Raw genomic sequence first — 11,711 nt, 5'->3', positions numbered from 1 at the left:
GGCGGCGGGGTGGGCGGCCGAAGCTGCCGGCGGGCCTCCCACCCTCGGGGGGAAGCGGCGCCTTTGGGATGCTCCCCCCAAAAACCCAAACCACCCTCCTTTCCCGACGGGGCCGAGCGCTTTGGAAGGGAAGGAAGGATGCACTGACCTCTGCCAGGCTGGCTGCCGTGGAGGGGCTCCCGCGGGGAAGCGGGGCGGGGGGTCTGGGGGTCCCGGGTCCGTGCGGGGGGGGGGGCTGCCGGGGCCGCTTCTGTGCTTGATCCTGAGAGTTAAATGCGTGCCCGTCTCGATCTAGGTAGCAACAGATAAGGGAACACGAACCGCGGAGAGGATGGTTTAAAAAGTCGGGAGCTGGGAAGAGGTTTGGGCAATTACCTGAAGTCACATCTCCGGGCGAGGTATGGCAGGGCAGCGAGGGGGAGAGCAGTCCCAGCTGCAGGCGGCCTCTGCTTGTGGTGCTGGGGCTGAGAGCTCAGCATTCACCGCCCGCCTGGTCCCGGGGGCTGTCGCCGCGCAGGGAGCGGGCAGCGCCTAGCTGGGCAGGTGATGCTGCACGTCTTGCCACGAAAAGGCGTTTTTTTCCACGGGGTGTGGGTATCGGAGTGAAGCAGGACACATGCACAGGAGTGTGATAATGACAGGCTTGAATATAACCCCGGGGAAGCAATCTTTTTTGGAGGGTAATTCAGAGTTCCTGATTAGCTTGTTTTTTCAAAAAGCACATGGTGTAAAATCAGTCTCACATCAGGTTGTTTGGGTTTTTTTTTTTTTGCCTCTTAAACGAGATTGAATTCTATGGGCTCGCAGTACAATTGATAAAATTTTGCACCCCTTAAATCAGAAGCATAAACAACTTATTTTGTGGTGTTGCCAGCAGTACTGACCACATACATTACTACTAATTACTAATAAATTGCTAATAATGTAATACATGCATCTTTTGGCAAATAATTTGGCAAAACTGTTTAATATCTCTAAGGTGACACCATGGAGCGAGAGATAAACACGGTCTGGCTCTGATTGTCCCATGTTCTGATGCATAATTACCTACATTAGCAGGATATCACAAATATGAAAATCCAAGCAAATAAATTAATGACTAAACAGATACAAAAGTACAAGCAAAGAAAAGTAGCTTTGCTTCACTGTGGTTATGCTTTCTAGTGCTGTGTCTTATTTTATTTTGTACTACTAGCTACATAATATAGCATATGATACTTCACCATAAAGAGTACACTGTCTGTTTTGTGATTCTTGACTTCCTTTATGGAAAGATTTGAGAAGAAAAGGTGTTTACAAACCTGTGCACTCCCATGAGAATGGCGTCAGTACTATGCTGCAGGTTTATGATGGAGTTTTGATCCCTTTTCTGCATACTTTATAGTTTCACAAGCCAAGCAATGAAAATGTCACCTTTGCTATGAAGTTTATTAGAAGCCAGCATTTGAGTCAGGTTTTCTGACCCAAAGACTTAGGCACAGTTGCCCCAAAGGGAATATAGTTTTGGAAACTTTCTCCAAGAAGTACATTTTTGAATGGGATCAAAACTCCTGGTGACCATCTTTTCATTTGGCCTTTTATTTCCAGTGATTTAATGCAGATAGTACCACGAGCCCCCTTTTCCCCTTCCTATCTACCCAAGTAATCCCAATTAGAAAATACTAATTTAATCATGATTAAACTAATTCAGCTATTTTTCATTCTTTGCACATATGTTTCTATGGAGAAGCTTTGTGACCTTCCAGTGTTGTTTTAGAATTGTCTTATTCCCTCAGAAATCCTACTGAAATAGGAATTTCTACTGAAGTCTACTGAAAATTTTCACAATATTTCAGCTTTATTTTAAGATCAGCCGTGGCATAGTCCAAACAAAACGGAACACAAATACTGAGCAACATCATAATAGCACCAATGCAGTAAAAAAAAAAAAAAAAAAAAAAAAAAAAAAAACTATGTTTTGTTTTCTGGTGTTCTAAACAGGCAGAAATATTTTTGTGTGGAGATGTTATTGGAGGCCTCAGCCACAGTGTGTACTTATTGCAGTAATATAGTAGATAACCTAAAGAATAAAATCTGTGACCCTCTACTCATAATCACTGGGGAAGGCCTCTGGTGACTGCAAAAGGCATGTCATACTCACCTGGAGAAATGGCAAGGACGACAACGCAGGGAACTACAAACTGCTCCACCACACTTCAGTCCCTGGGAAGATCGTGGGGGAAATCCTCCTGGAAGCCATTTCCAGGAACACAAAGAACAAGAAAGTGTTTTGGAGCAACCCACTTAGATTCACCAAGGGAAAATCATGTCTGACCAACCTGGTTGCCTTCTGTGATGAGATGACTGACTGTGTGGATGAGGAGATGATGATGGGTGTTGTTTACCTGGACTTTCAACAAAGCCTTCAGCACAGCTGTGTTGAATAGGTGGGTTCAAAGAGCAGCAGTCAGCAATTGAACTTCTAACTAGCGGTCGGTTATTAGGAGCATTTTTCAGGAGTCTGTACTGGGGCTGATACTTTTTAGTGTCTTCTTTAGGGACCCAAATGATAGGATGGGGCACACCCCCAGAAAAGTTCACGGATGTTACCAAACTGGGCAGGGTGGTCAGTATGCTGGAGGGCAGGGTGGCTGTTCAGAAATGGACTAGCAGAAACCATGTTAAGTTCTAAAAGGTAAAAATCTCTTGTGTCTGAGATGGAAAAAACACGCAACAGCAGACGTTGGGCACTGCCTCACTAGGGAGCAGTTTTGCGGAAAAGAATGTACAGTACCTGGCAGAGAGCAAGATGACCATCAGTGAGCAGAGAGCCCTCGTAATGGCGAAGACTAAGCACCTCCTGTGCTGTGTCAGCAACTGTGTAGTCAGCAGGTCAAGGGAAGCAGTTATTCTCTATTTGGCCATTGTGATACCACACAATTTGGGCTCTCTGGTAAGAGAAAGCCATTGAGAAACTGCAGCTAAGTGCAGTGGAGGGCCATTGAGGTGGTTAGGAGGTTGGTGCACATTATAGGTGAGAAGATGTTGAGGGAACTGGCTTTGTTCTGCATGGAGAAGAGAAGGCCTGGGGGCTGGGGGAAAATAATTGCTGTCTCCAGCCATCTAAACCTAACCTATAACCTAAATTATTCTGTGATTCTACCATGTTCAATTCTTATTTTAAGCCTTTGTAATCAGACTCATCCCAACAAATTATACAGTAATAAAAAATTGAAGTTTTTAGAACAAACTACATGTTTTTGATGCAATTGCATAATATCAAACCTTGACGAAAAATGATAGTTACTAACAACCCTATGTAGAAGAGGAATATCCTTTGAGAGAGCACAGAACATCTCGTGAGTAATTAATAGCTGAAAAAAAATCATTCAACAGAGTTGAGGTGATGTTTACAGCAAGATTCATGCATAATGTGATAATTATGAATGCGGTTATGCTTAAAATGCTGTGGGTTCCTGATCTGACTGATAGAATCCTTGTGGTGATTTACTTATTCTCAGTATTCTTCTTTTTTTTAACAGGTCCCTTTTTGTGGAAACAGCTTCAGGGGTTAATTATGTGGGAAGGAAATCTTTAAGAGTGAAGTATAATAAAAAAGTTCCTTTTAAGTTTTATGTAGTGCTAAAGAGGAGTCCAATAATTAATTACATTTTTAAAATCATATTTTGACCCTAGAGTTCAGCTGGACTGATGGAGCACAGAGGCTGAATAGCAATGGATGAAAAATTAGATTTGATTTCCTAGAATATATATTTCAAATTACTTTCTATCCTACATCCAAAAGCTGTCAAGATAATTTCTGTATTTACTAGCAATGCTTGTTATATATTTTGACAACTCAAAAGGAGAATATAACTCTATAGAATAATCTCAGACTTTTTCATTATGCTGTGTCTTGTCACTCCTTTGGTTATTTGAACTAAACAAATGAGAGATGTTTACTTTACTATGTGGCATCAAAAAAAAAAAAAAGTCACAACAAATCCAACCGGCGTTAAAACTGTCATAGTGATGCATATCACATTTTAGAGGGAAAAACAGTTCTAGGAATCAGAAAATTAGTGCCAGAGATCTTCTTTCAGTAGCAGAAACATTGATAGTATACTTCTGCACTAATTTAAGATATATTAAAAATGCTTTTTTATATAGCATATAATATAGGAGTTGCCAGTGATTGAGAAACAGAAACTCAGAAAAACAGGATTCATATTAGAAACCAGGACCACCTTCTCTCTTTAATTTAAGAGTTCATCTTCAATATATGAGTTGCATTAGTATAACTCTGCAAGATATGGCTAGGTATACTAAGCATTTAGTCACCTACTTAGTATTCAGGCTTGCTGCACCTTGACATTAACTGAAACTGTAAAAACTTATTCTGTTCATGCATTGGTCCCATACAAGTCTTTCAATGTGTATTTTGTTAGGAAACAATAATGTAGGTCAAATATGATATAGAGAAATGGTTCCTTGTGAAATAACTAGTCTATAAATTTAGCATGCATTAAAACTGAGCAATCTAAAGGATTACAATATATAACTTTGTTTCTAGGATAAATGAATTCTATTCACAAATGAATTTTCATTCTTGTTTAGCATGGTTTTGTTCAGAATTGCAGTAAATATAGCCATGCTACTTCTGTCAGTATGTGTGTGCAAAATTTTGACTGATTTGAGACAGGAGCAGAGGTCATAGAGATTTGGATAAAGGAGTGGTCTGGTGTGGAGGAAAAATCCAAAGCAGTGTTAATTCATGCCAGCTGAGTCTGATTATATTATTCCACAGCAGAGGAGCTGCATCGATAGAGATTTTTTTGACTGCTGCAAAGGCCAAGAGAGCTTCTCTCAGAGGTTGTGTATGATGCAGTCGGGAGCTGCCTGCTATCTGTTAGTGAGCTACTTACTCATATTTCTACTTCATCCATTTTTCTGTCCAATCAGGGTTTTTTTTCAGTTGTTTTTTTTCCTCATTGACCCCTTTGATTTGGTGTTTGCTGCCCATCAAAAGAATTTTCTATGTAATAGAGGTGAAAGCAGAAGATAGTTTTGTCCTTTCTCTCTTGTTTCTGCCTTTTATGGCTATGACCTTCTTCTGCAGAAGCTCTTTCTGGCTTATTTTGCATGGTTGTGTGTTTGTTGGTTTTTAGGAAGCTGGCTGGGTTGCTCCTGGTTTAGTGATTAGGCTAGGGAAACAGGGGCAGATTGTAGCAATTAGTACTGGAGAGCTGGTTGTGAAGATTGAGAAAGATTAAAGCTCTTCTCTCAGGTCCAAGTGAGAAGTGAACTGGTAGTGACTGGAATTGTAAATGTCTTGATATCTGTTTTAGGTAATTTATTTGTATTTTCCATTTTAAAATAAAGAAGCATGTTGCAGTCTCAGAACAGGGACTCATGGGTTCAGATAAGCTAGGTCCCCTGTTTAAGGTGGCTCACAGATAAGGGAATGTTGTGTAAACACAATGGTATAAGGTAGTTTCTTCTCCAGGATTGAGCTGATTTTGCAGGTCACAAACACCCCTTGGATCAGTCCACTTAATTATTTTCTTCTGTGCTCTGCTGTGTGGTTAAAGGAAAGCTCAAAGAGGGGGTGCCTGTGTTGCTGGATAAAGCAGTCCTGCAGTCTCAAAATGTCATGTATGAACAGAATGTGGCTCATTCCTTCGTTGATACGCTGCAAAACTATACCATGGAAAAGAAAAACTGGTGGTCTTCACTTGTGATTTATTTAAAAGTTCCATGCACTTCACCTGCTCTCTCACATAAAGGGCACCCCCCCCCCCCCTTGTCTTCCCATCCTGTCCTTCCTAAAGAGTCCATATCCCTCCATTGCAACTCTCCAGTCATGGGTGCCATCCCACCATATCTCTGTGATCCCAACAGGACTGTAGCCTTGCAGCTGCACACACCTCTCTAACTCAATGTGTTTATTCCCCATACTGCATGCATTAGAAAGAGAGAGGCACCCCAGCATGCGGAGTTCCTAGAAAGGGCTTGGGGAATTTCTCCATAATGGTGCCTTATAGGCACTTGCTTGCTTACATGCAAGAGCTCATCTAAATGTGCACAAAAGTTTTGTCATAATGCTTGTGCCATGGTGTCTATACCCAGCCCCTTCCTTTCAGCTGTATCATTGGCTGGCTGAACTGGGAACCTTCTCCCCAGAAAGGATCCCCTAACTCTAGCAATAACTTTATTCTGTGGAGTGAATGTCTTGGGTTTTGACTGTGCAGGGGCAAAAATGCAATTATAGTAGGAATCTGACCAGCAGGAGGATTCTGCCTGTTTCCTCTGTCTTCGCAGTTGAAGAAAGAGATTTTTAGCCTAATAAATCTCTGATGCTTTTATGTGAACTGCTGTCATTCAGGGAATTGTAGCTGTCTGTACAGCACACTGACAAACAACTTGCCTCTACTATCAGGTGTTCATTGTTGTTAATTGCTGTAGTGTTTGGAAGCATCAAAAGATATCAGGTCTCATGGACAGCCATCAAAGTAATTTTTTTTTCCCTTTTATAACATCAGTTTCCAAGAAAGGCAGTCAATGATATGAAGAGCGGGGAGGGGGGTGAGGGGAAACCCAGAGATATGCAGCAACTTGCTCCAGGAGAGAACTCTAGTTATTGGAAGAATGATTAATGTGGAATATAGGATTTTGAAGTACTCCAGTGTTTGCCAGGGTCCTTGCAACTCTCCCCCCCTTCCCTGCCCTGCCCTGACCAAAAACCCAAAGCCAAAGCAAAAAGCCTGTGTTGTTACTTTCATTTTTGTACTTGTGATACATTTCTGTTTCATGTGAGGCTGAGATACAAATGTGAGGAAAATAAAAAATAATGCAGAGATTTTAATTTCAGTATAGATATAAGTATATATTTCAGTATAGATATATTTGAGTCTTTATTCAACTGCTATAAACTTATAAATTCTGTACTTCTGTTCTTGTGTGGATACATGTAGGTCACAGCATGCATCTTAATGTTTCAGCAGGTGCACAGAGCATCTTCCTTTCAGCTGAAAGCAAAGAGAAATAAGAAGTGTTAGGAATAACCTGATAACCCCTATAAAGTGAGATTTTCTGGATTTGGAAGTCTGGACTAACAACCACGGCAGCTCCTTGAGGAGCCATTAAAACCTGTAGGTCAAATTCAGCTCTTGGTCAATGAGGTATGACCCCATTACAGCCAGTGGAGCTGTGCCTGCTGACAAACAGTTGTACCACCCAGTCATTAGGCTTTCTAACACCATATGCTCATGCCCTGAGAAGACACCAATTTGTAATCATTATCTGTGCATACAGAATTTCTCTGACTGTGTTTTCTTCTGAATACTTTAAGTAGTTCATGCTGCCCAAGTCAAGGAAAGAAAAAGTCAGATGTCTTTTTCTTTGAGCAGTGTAAATCATGATTGCTTCTTTGTTAATCTTCAGTATCATTATCTGGTGACCTAGATGAGTAACAGAGGAATAAATGACTTCATGAATTGCCACTAAGAACTGAGATTTCTTCATAATGAGCCTACAAGTCTTGTACCTTCTCCATTCAATTAATCCATGTCTGAATTTTAGAATGTAGCCCTTCCTCCTGTGAGCCAAACCCATGTGAGAGAGATCCGTCTCACTGGTTAAGTCAGTCTCGAAGAACTTAAATCTTCTCAAGTAGGAAGAAAAAAGCCACATAACTTCTCTTTGCAGGAGTGCCTCATCAATCAGTACAGATGATAGCTCAGCAGTGGAGCTAGGGTGCAGCTTCTGAAGTAAGAAAACACACTAATTTTCTACCTTTGGGACTGACTTGTTTGCCAATACAATGCACAGATGAGGAGGAGTGCAAAAACATTCAAATGAGACGATGCTTTTGTGAGTCCTGTCTTCTAGGATTAATAGATCTATTTATTAGGTGCAAAGGAATAAATGTGCATGCCTGCCAGGTGACATCAAGATCAGCCTATCCTATACCAATCTTTGCAAATATTTGCATAAGTTTTTTCAAAAAGCAACCAGTGATGGCAAAGCCACAGCCTCCCCAGATAATTTGCTCCAGGCAATCTATTTTTCAAACTCTAACCTTTTGCTATGACTTTAAATCCTTCGGTTATTTTCCTGCCCCAAATGGAAGCTGAGAATGGAATGTTTTCTGCCCCCTGTGATGAGCTCTTCCATGTCTGCACACTGTAGTGTCTTCCCCTTAGCCTTTTCTCTAGACTGACAAACACAAACACAGTTCTTACAGTCTTTCCTTCTGCATCATCTGTTCTAGATCAGAGAAGAGCAGTTATTTCCTTTTGGTCCGTGGCTTTTGTGTAGTGTCTTCTATTAGGATATACATATGTATTTTGTCTTTCTATCAGAACCAGACATCAACCTATAATAAAGATCAGAACATCCACAAAGATTTGGGCTGTATAGATGTTAGGGTTAGGAACAGGGATACAGTATGAGTAAAGTATAACAAGGTTAATGGAAGAGAAGCAAAAGGAGTTGCTGAATAAAAAGAGAAAAAAAACCAAACCAACAACAACCACAAACCCTCTATGTGTGTTTTTGTTGTCTTTGGGGTTTGGTTTTTTTTTGTAATCAAAAACTCACTGAACTTCAATGTATTCCTCACATTTCTTGGTCTTAATATTCTATTTGTGAACAAGAATGTCCTGCTTCATCAGTCTGACAAACTCTTAGCAATGCTTTTAAATTTCACTAACTTCAATAGGTTCTTATGAACTTACTTATGGGCTTAAACTAAACTGTGTGCTTCTTGCTGTATTGGAGATTAGTTCCATAAATCCCTCAATGGCTTCATTACTCTAACACGAGACTTTGAAGGGCATTTAAGTTGTCAGGGAAAAGAAATCCACTTGCAGGACCAAAAATAAGCAACAGAACAGCAGTGACTGGAATACAAAAGGCACCTGTCCAAACTTGATCAAAACTTCTGAAAGGCTTGGGTGCTCTCCAGCCTACCAAAGCTGAAACAGAAATGTCTGTGCTTTGTTATTTTCTTTATTACAATGGCTAAGTTATGGAATAATTTTTCTCCAAGAAGGTTCTTTAATAAAAACCCAACAAAACTGTAAGACAGTTAAGAACTCCTGAATAACATTTTTTCTTCTCCCTAGAAGGTGTGGTCTGTAACAAGTACTACATCGGGGTTTACTAAAGGAAACTTCGACTGATATCATGAATCAGTTGGTGACTCAGGCTGGATTATGACTGCTCCTGACAGGGGTTGTTTTGCATATGGAATTTGAGAATGGCTCTTGGGTCCCTTGACACATAACCAACCAGAACTTCATCCTTAACTTCAAGAAATGTGGTTGTGACTGCATGATTATGGGGTTTCCTTCCATGGCTATAACATCTGCATTGAAAGTTTGAAACTTTCCCTGCAGGATGGACAAAGGAGGAAGGGGAAAAAATGACAAAAATTTTAATCAATGCTGGGTTTCTAGAACTTTTTTTCTTATTATTAGCCCATGTATTTCTCCTCACTTCTCCTGACTGAATGCTAATCCACATCTGCATGTGGAATAAGCCAGGAAAGGAGGATATACTGTGAAATTCACTTTGTTCTGTGAAACATCCCTTAAGGTGAAAGGACTTGATGGCACCAGATGTGACATGAAATGGCACCTATTTAAAGTCTACACTCCTGTGAGAAGAGGTCTTAGTTTGTTTCTCCAAAACATGGTAATTAGGCACTGGAGGGAACAGTCATCCTCCCTTCCCTTCTCCAGTACTATAAAAACCCCTATTGCAGTATAGAACTTTTACCTCCCTTATCATGTATAAGCCTTCATAAACCCATAGAATTTAGGCCTGCTCAAAGCAATGATAGCTTCAGAGTTAGATTAGGTCACTCAGGTCCTTCTCCTGTTGAGTTTTTCATACCTCCAGGGATGGAGATCCTACAGCCTCACTGTGCACCTCTTCTGGTGCTTGGCCACCCTCACTGTGAATAGTTGTTCCCTTATTCCTCATTGAAATGTTTTGTTTCCTGTTAATTTTTTGCCTCACATCCTTTCATTGTGTACCTCCCAGAATTGTCTGACTCTATTTTGGGTAGGTGAAGGCCACAATTATATTCTGAAATTTGCATTAGGAATAAGCACTTGGGTTTTGGCCATTATGTCAAAACCCTGTGCAATAGTTTAAAAAGGAATGAGATATCAGAGACCTGTAATGAAGAAGGCACACAGCAGAATGACTCTCATGGTAGCATAAAGCTGCTGGTGATGGACTGTCAACACTACTCTGCTCCTACCTTATCCTGTTGCAAGATCGCACAGTAGTACCACCTGCAGTCAGTTCAGTCGTCATGTCCAATAACTTCTGACTGCAATTCACCTTGCCCTGTGTCCCTCGGAGTGCCAGCCTTGCAGAGTTTGGCACTGTTTTCTCAGATGAAGGCTTACGGAAACTGTAGCGAATTAGGGCCTAAATCAGTCATATATGTGTCTTTTCCCCATCTGTCCTGTGAATAGTGTCTGTGGGTCATTTGCTATCAAACCTGCATATCTGCATAAGGGTGGGGGGGGAATATGCTTCTAATGTTCACTTTCTGAATCTTATCAATGTGAAGCTAGTCTACAGATGCAGAAGTTTTGATGTCTCAACCTTAACCAGAACTGGAAAGCCTCACTCTGCCTCTTAACTTTTTGACTTTCTAGAAAATCCTACAAGTGACCTTGTACTTCAATATATTAAATATATATGTCAGTACATGATTTTTTCTGTACCATTTTACACAAGTTTGGCTTCTATGAAGGATGCCATAAGGAGAGCTGTCCCTGCCTGGTTTTGTAGCAACAGAAACCCTTCCATCAGTGTAGGCAGGCCTTTCACCTTCCTTCCGTGCAGTAACCACAAACCTTCCAGTACACGCATTCCTGTGCAAGCTCCAAAAAAATTGTTCAAATTTTTAGCTTTGCCATGGTGAGACCTCGTAGTCAAGTTATAGTCCTAACTCTTACTGTTTTCAAAACACAATGAAGGCTCCCCGGGTAAGCTCTCTGAAGTTTAAGAACATTGTTGGGCACTTTGATGTTTCTCTTCTTATATTCTCTGTCTACCATGATGCAACCCTCCTCCTACCTGATGGAAACATAGTCAAATTTTGCTTTTTCCTTCTGTCAGGCTTGTTATTGCATGCAAGCTCACACTCTTAAGTTGCTTCTCATCTGCTGCTGGTTTCGTTAGCCCACTATTAAAGCTGTCAGTTATTTGATCATAGGGCTGAATTAGCATGTAATTGTCACTTCAACTTTGTAATTCTTCTGAGAAGAATTTTATGACTGAGATGTGGAAGCTATCTGATAATATTACACCAAAAAGATTATAAGCTTGTTAAAGAGGAGATTCATCAGCAATTGCTGAAGTGTAGTTCATTAGTTGATAGCACATGAGATCTTCTTTTTCAACATACTGTTTAAATTTCCATAGCATGCTGTTTGTGCTGATTTGTCTGATGTTATTCATAGCTGGTGTCTTCAGTTTAAGGTTTCACATACAACTTCATGTTTTTTATTTTGGCTTTTATTCCAAGGATGTCTATATCAACTGAGTGTATAATATGGTACACAGACAAACAAAGCCAGTATACTGTACTAAATAAATCAGTGTGGCATGTTTTAGATTAATCTTTTTAAAAGCAATCTGTAAAAGTTAAGGTAAAAGGCAAGAAAAACTGGAGATGTTTAATTTGGGATGATGATCAAACATAG

The sequence above is a fragment of the Haliaeetus leucocephalus genome, unplaced genomic scaffold (assembly GCF_000737465.1).
Source record: "Haliaeetus leucocephalus isolate CR32 unplaced genomic scaffold, Haliaeetus_leucocephalus-4.0 Scaffold428, whole genome shotgun sequence".
NCBI lineage: Eukaryota > Metazoa > Chordata > Aves > Accipitriformes > Accipitridae > Haliaeetus > Haliaeetus leucocephalus.
Note: the sequence above shows the minus strand (reverse complement) of the source record.